The 8,048-nt window shown below is 42.2% G+C and overlaps 1 long non-coding RNA gene across 1 annotated transcript; it reads left to right on the forward strand.

Annotated features, from left to right (window-relative positions):
• The first annotated feature begins 5,170 nt into the window (after window positions 1-5,170).
• LOC308130735 lies at window positions 5,171-6,611 on the forward strand. The gene is made up of 4 exons (XR_013936638.1): window positions 5,171-5,293; window positions 5,412-5,579; window positions 5,678-5,803; window positions 6,079-6,611. It is a non-coding gene; the product is annotated as an uncharacterized lncRNA (long non-coding RNA).
• Window positions 6,612-8,048: the final 1,437 nt, after the last annotated feature.

The following is an 8,048-nucleotide window of genomic DNA, read 5'->3' on the forward strand; positions in this document are numbered from 1 at the left end:
TGTATATCATTGTACTATAATCAGTACTGTACAGTAATCCTCTTTCCAACATGTCTTCTTGTACACAGAGGGTGACGTCCTGGATGCACATGAAAATGATCACAGATTTGTGTTTGTGGATGAGACAGGCTTCAACCTGCCAAGACAAGGAGGAGAGGGAGAGAATTACAGTAACTGGCCAGCGGGCCACCGTACAAGCACCTGGACGGGGGGGGGGGGGGGGGGGGGGGGGGGCAACATCAGTATGTGTGTGGCGATGTCAGAAGATGGGGTGATAGGGTGTAAAACTCTGATTGGTGCATACAATGCAGAGATCCTTGCATTTCTTGACGAGCTCCAGTAACTCTAGTCTGCAGATCTGTTGGTGTAATTGATGTCATTGTTTGGGACTACGTCAGGTTCCACCATGCTCCTCTGGTACAGGCATGGTTTCAGGGACTACGTCAGGTTCCACCATGCTCCTCTGGTACAGGCATGGTTTCAGGGACTATGTCAGGTTCCACCATGCTCCTCTGGTGCAGGCATGGTTTCAGGGACTACGTCAGGTTCCACCATGCTCCTCTGGTGCAGGCATGGTTTCAGGGACTACGTCAGGTTCCACCATGCTCCTCTGGTGCACACATGGTTTCAGGGACTACGTCAGGTTCCAGCATGCTCCTCTGCTGCAGACATGGTTTCAGGGACTACGTCAGGTTCCACCATGCTCCTCTGGTGCAGGCATGGTTTCAGGCCCATCCACAGTTCCTCACTGTGTACTTGTCCCTATACTCTCCTTTCCTTACTGTAACCCCATTGAGGAGTTTTTCTCCACATGGAGGTGCAAAGTATATGATCGGCATCCGCATCAACAAGTGACCTTCTTCAGGCCATGGACAATGTGATGACATAACCACAGCCCAGGTTCAGGCCTGACACCAGGCACGTAGGTTCTTTCCAAAATGTTTGACAAACGACAACATCTTTGCAGATGTGGATGAGAACCTGTGGCCCAATCCACAAGACGGGGTTGATGGGGATGACGAGTGATTGTTCCTTTGTTTAGCTTTTTTTTTTCTTACTGTACAGTATCCAGGTGTGGAGCAGTTTGTTTTGCAGGACTTTTTTTTTTGTTTTTTTGTTACAGTAATTGTTACTTTCATTCAACTTGTGTTGTCATTGAGTTTGTATTCATCAATAAATTTCACCTTTGTTCAACTAAAACTGTGATTCCACTGTCTGTGGTGTTCTCTCAACTCGTCATTTTACTGTACGTACAATGACAATACGTGAAGCACAGGATGAAACATGGATCACATATTTTGGACTACAATATTTAATGGTTGTACAAACGACTAAACTGTGACATTGTGTGTCTGTTGTGAGTGTGTGATTTAAAGAAATGTCTCTATGGTAGTTCTGAATAAAGTAGTTCTTTGAACCAATTATTCTGTGAGTGCAAGCTTTCTTTAAAGTTACGAATAAACAATGCAATGTTTTGAACATTGGAAAGTCTGTGATACAAGTGCTGACTGTTGCGAGTTTTGTATCTAGAGTTGTGAAAAATGACATCAAGGTTCTGAAACTAGTGTCAAAGTGATTGACAAAAACTGTAATTCTGGTCATTGTAATTAATTTAACTATTAATTCAAATTCCTGATTGACTGTTTAGTATATCTTATGGGACTGAAATAACTGAATTGGCTATCATTTCCTGTTAAGACAAGTGGAGCTCCGAGGTATCTTAAACAGATCAGATTACATTTTCAATAACATAATTAATAATTATCTGACAACAATTATTAATCATTATCAATAAACAAACACAATATAAATGTTTCCTCGTGATCCTTATGAGGTAAAAAAATCCCAACATAATGGTGCCCCGTGTGAGGTGTGGCAAAGTCGACTGTCATTCATATTTGCTCAAAATTAATATCAGCGTACATTCTGGTACAAACCAAAAAATCTCTAATTCCGGTATGAAATCTCCCAAAGCTTTCACATCCACCATTGTCTTCCTGCTACCGCAGTGGACATCCAGCCTACTTACAAGAGTACGTTGTGGTGAAAATTATTTTATTCACAACTGAAGCAAAATTGAGAGACAGTGTGTAAGAAAATAAGCCAATTGAGTTACACTGGAGTTGCTGCTCCAGCTGGCCTCTCCAAGTCACTACCCTATAGTGACACACATTAGCATTCAAATGAGACCCATTCAATGCAACGATGCAACAATGCACCAATGCACCAATGCAACGTATCTTACAGGACTGATATAACTGAACTGGCTATCATTTCATGTTAAGACAGGTAGTGCTCCGACGTATCTGATACAGATCAGATTACATTTTCAATAATATGATGAATAACTATCTTCGATAATGATTAATTCTTATCGATAGCCAAACACAACATAAATGGTTCCTCATGATCCATATGAGGTAAGAAACCCCTACAACAGTCAGCCCTCATCACATCCAGAGGCTAAAACACACTGCTAGTCGTAGCGCCACCTGCGGGAACATACTTCCAATCGTTGAGCAGCAAGGGTGTGAGGACCCGGCCAATGCTGCTTGCAGCTTTAATTATTATCCTCATTATTCTCCCATAACCTCCAATGAGTTTTTGAGGGCCTAAACATAAATTTTTGCGACACGCTGCACACCAGCAAGCCCGGCGAAGAAACACCGGCGCCGCCAGACTTGTAACTACCTAATTGCACGACATGCTAGCGACGGTCAGGCAGGTATGATGTGAACCAGGAGAGTGCAGCAACAGTAATCCCTATGCCGGCCAGGCGGTCCAGGAGTAGTGGGGGGGAGATTGTGTCAACAGCTGCGCTGAGGTGGAGGGTGAGAATGGTAAGTAGTCTGGAGTCCGCTGGACGGAGGAGGTCCTTGGTCATTTGGACTGGGGCTATTTCAGTGCTGTGTTTTGGACGGAAACGGGATTGAAAAGGTTCACGAAGGTCGTTTACGTCCAGATGTGACTGTCATTGTGCGGCAACCACCCTTTCAAGTATTTTGGAACAAAATGAGAGGTTGGAGATTTCAGGTATATTGGAATCTGCCTGAAACCTTGACTAGACACGTTACAAGTGTGATCACAGTCCTGCCCTGATGAATTCCACACACCAATATACAGTCACAGTGAGAGCGCCACCTGTTGGATGGACAGGAAGTGCTGCATAACGAGCCAGTACGTGCTACACTCAAAAAGTCAGACAAAATGGTAGATATTGTGTTTTATCTGAAAACATAAATGCACCTTTGTGGCATTGCTTGGAGTTAATCCTTTTGAGGACTTGGACTGGATTTTAGTTTGACATCATGTCTAATGTCACGGATACGGACAGGACCCAAGTGCAGGACTCTGGAGGCAGGCTGGGTTCAAACAAGTCTTTTATTTGATGACATCACAGACAGATGAATCGCAGGATGCTCCTTGACATGAAGAGCACAGCAGACTTGATTCCAATGCCCTGGACAGACCGGACGAGACATGGACGACTAACACTGGACCGGACGGACGGGACATCGATAACAAACAACCCGACGCTGAACAAACACACAGACAGGACATATATAGGGCAGGGTGATTACAAGAAGTGGCCACAGGTGAGGTGCTGGACAGCCCAGACCTATGGCCCGCCCACTCTTAAAGGAGACCTCAGCCTACACCCTGACATCTAAAGAATCACAAAAACCTGAACTGACTGACTGTTTTCACCCTTTTTCCCCTACTCATGTGGCACTTCTTCAATATTACTAATGTACACGACAGATTGGCAAACGTGGCACCTGACTGGACAGGTCATTGATATCCCTAACATTACGAGACAGTCAGACAAAATGGTAGATATTGTGTTTTATCTGAAAACATAAATGCACCTTTGTGGCATTGCTTGGAGTTAATCCTTTTGAGGACTTGGACTGGATTTTAGTTTGATATCATGTCTAAAGAATCACAAAAACCTGAACTGACTGACTGTTTTCACCCTTTTTCCCCTACTCATATGGCACTTCTTCAATATTACTAATGTACACGACAGATTGGCAAACGTGGCACCTGACTGGACAGGTCATTTCCTTGATATCCCTAACATTACGAGACAGTTTCTGACTGTTTGTGATCATGCGTGACTCAAAGGTTCTTCATTCAAATGACTATAATGAATGATTTAGGGTTATGAAAAAGACAGTACTTGAAGGAGTGTGAATGATGCTGATTTAGACCAAATAATGAACTAAGTGCAATGTAAATAGCCTGCACATGGTCAGATCGGCCTCAAAGTTGACATATTGAATCAGAGCCCGGCCCTCATCACAACCGTATGATTACTACTTAGGTTTAGACTTCGAAGACGTTGTTCATAATTGTAAAGTGGAGCCATTAACATGAATGCTGCATAGAACGTACACCACGTAAAATAAATTCTATTAATTGAATTCAATCTCTCAAGCTAAATTATAAAACTCTGACTACATCACTTTTTGCCCGAAATCCACACCCTTTTTCAAAACAAAACAGGGTGTACCTAAATAAAAATGGGTGTGGGTGTAAGTGGAAGCAATCACCTTTTATTCAGGTAAATAGAAATAATTCTACAAAAATACATATACACCCAATCATTTTGTTTAATATCTCATTAGTATGCAAGATGTAGGCCATATATAGAGAGAAGTGACGATCATACGCTATCGCCGCAATCATGAAGCTCATCATCTCATTGACTCTCTTCTCGGCACTCGCCAGTGTCGGTAAGTTACTTTCATCTAGTATCTGTGTCATTTGAAATGAAAAAGGTCTTTGAACTTAACCAGGTTAAAAAATATATATATACCAATGATTAACAAATAATTTACATTTAGTGTTTATGTAGTTTACAGGGTTTGACCAAAATGATGTAAAAGACCTTCTTTTCATTCAATCTGAACTGTGTTCATGTTTCATTAACCTTTTATTTTTTGTTTGTTTGTTTGTCTGTTTTCCATTACAGCTGCCGGCATCACTTGTTACGTGTGCAGAGATTCTAGCGGGTCTGGGTCTGGGTCTGGGTCTGGGTCTGGGTCTGGGGCTGGGTCTGGGTCTGGGGCTGGGTCTGGGGCTGGGACTGGGGGTGGGACTGTGATTTTTTTTATATCTGGGGGTGGGAATGGGTTTGGGTCTGGGGCTGAGTCTGGGGCTGGGTCTGGGGCTGGGTCTGGGTTTGGATCTGAGCCTGGGTCTGGGTCTGGGTCTGGGTCTGGGTGTGTCATGGAGCGGTTTACTTGTCCAGAAGAAACTCCATTCTGCATGATATCTTCCACCACTTGTAAGACATTCCTTGTTTTATTCATCACATTTTCTTTGTTTGATTTTTTTTTTATATATAAAATAGGATTTTATATTGGCTTTAATGAGCATTTTTAAACTGTGACTTGACTCCACAGCTGATTTCAATGGTGACCGTGCCGAAGAAGTTTTCATGGGTTGTGCAGGTTACAGTGTGTGTCACGCCCCAGGCTCTTTTATAACTTCATACCAGACGGACAACCTACGTGTTCAAGTAAATACTACATGCTGTGACAGTGACGCGTGCAATTCAGACATTACACCTTGTAAGTAAAGACGGACTACAAAACAAAAAATACAGTTCAAATAAAGTATTTTGGACGAGACCGCTGACTTCTTGGTTCTGTTTTTTTCTGGTTTTCAGTTTTCGATTCAGAACCAAGTTCAAATGGATTATCGTGTCCATCTTGTCACCCAGACGACTACGAATGTAGACCTCACACCATTCAGTGTTCAGATCCTGAAGACATCTGCTTCAACGCCATCCCCGGTCACTATTTACTCAATTATTATTATTGTTATTGTTGCTGTATAAAGTTGAACTGGTCTTTATTCATGCATTTCAATTCTTTAAAACAAGTTTCTGCATGTAAAACTATAATACTGGTCCAACAGGTGGGACATTTTCTGCCTTTGCACCTTTAATGGCGAAAATCTTTGATTGTAGTTTCTCCTAAAATTCGACTCGTATTTTCAACCCAGCCTTGACTCCAATACATTCAAATCATTTCTCATTTCACTTGTGACCTTTTTTGTTCTCCACAGAAAACCCATCGGACACATTCTTTCATTCTGGTTGTGCAACTGCCAACTTCTGTAAAATTGCCTCATCCCAGAGAACTCTGCCTTTCTACCCAGCGGGGGGAAGACTCTCTAAGAGAGTAGGCTGTGTACCTTTCACCACAACCGCTCCTCCAACAACTACTACAACCGCTCCTCCAACAACTACTCCCAAGAACTGCTGCAACGACAACTGCAACAACGGCTGCAACAACGGCTGCAACAACGGCTGCAACAACGGCTGCAACAACGGCTGCAACAACCGCTGCAACAACCGCTGCAACAACTGCAACTATTGATTGTTTACGACCATTGATAGATTACGACAACTGCTATTCCAACTAAATGTGTTCTACCAATCAATGTTTTCTGTTTCCTGTCCTCTCTACATCCGGTGTAATGTTTTGAAGTTACTCTTTTCTCCTGGAAAGATCTTTTCCTGTTTCATATCTACTCTTGTGGGGCCTTCATAAAATTCTCCCAAATCCTAAAACTTTCCCAAATGATTCAATAAATACACAGCATTCAAACTGCTTGAGTTATATGTGAGTTTTCATTCATAGGTTGCCTTAGTTTGACAAAAGTCACATTGAGTGAACCATATTTTAATACACTGATGCCTCGAACAAACATGTTATCTTTCCAAATGGATTGGATTTGTAAAATAAAAAGATTTAATTAGTGTCTGAACACGAGCAGAGCTGGGCGAGACCCTGCTGAAATGCAAGCAACTATTTTACTTTCTTTTTCTTTTTCTTCTTTACTGGACACTTTACATGTGTGATCACAGTCCTGCCCTGATGAATTCCTCTCTCTCTCTTTCTCACACACACACACACACACACACACACACACACACACACACACACACACACACACACACACACACACACACACACACACACACACACACACACACGCACACACACACACACACACATGCACACGCACACAAACACACAGACACACACACACACACACACACGCGCACACGCACACAAACACACAGACACACACACACACACACACTTATGCACACCAAGCTGTATATAGGTAGTTAGAATCTGTGTTTATTTGTTTTCATTGTTAATAAATCTAATGTTTGGAATCATACTTGCTGTGTTCTTAATGAGCACAAAGGTGAATGAAATGTCGACTCTTCTGTGTCAAGAACTCCAAAATCCTTCAAGCTTTACTGTTACAGTCTTTGTCAATCACTTTGACACTAGTTTCAGAACCTTGATGTCATTTTTCACAACTCTAGATACAAAACTCACAACCAATGATCAGAATGCACTTTTTTCAAAACTCTAACACTTTTTTTCACTCACTTGGATACAATGCACAAAGACCAAAGATCATTTGTCCATTGAACTTTAATCACCGGTTCAAAATGACACAACTTAACATCACAGTACAATCATTTCAAAATGCTATTCACACATTACATTTCTATTGACTGTCAATTCATTTCAATACAACAATCTAACTATCAATTGATACAACTACTCAAAATGACAAGTAACTGTTGCATGTTAAAGCATAGGCTTGGAAACTGAGGATTAGCATGTTCAAATCATGACATTTTCAGGATGATGACAATGATTGACACCACCTGACACCAATTTGTTACTGATGATTGATCTGACCTTGTCGTATGACAGTAAGGAAGTGACATCCACAACAACATATGTAGTGATACAACATGGAGCAGGCAGGGGGGCACCATAGAGGTCAAGTAGGAGGAGGAAGAGGAGGAAGAGGAAGAGGAGGAAGACGTGGTCAAAGGAATGGCAGAGGAAAAGCACCCAGTTTGAGAGGTGTCCATGGGCCCCGTTGAGACATGTGGGGGGACGGGGTCGAGGACAAGGACCAAGACGGCAGCAGCAAACAGTCTCCAATGAGATTTGAGCAACGGTTGTTGATCATGTCATCAATCATGACATGATAATGAC

This window comes from Blennius ocellaris, assembly GCF_963422515.1.
Source record: "Blennius ocellaris genome assembly, chromosome: 5".
Lineage (NCBI taxonomy): Eukaryota > Metazoa > Chordata > Actinopteri > Blenniiformes > Blenniidae > Blennius > Blennius ocellaris.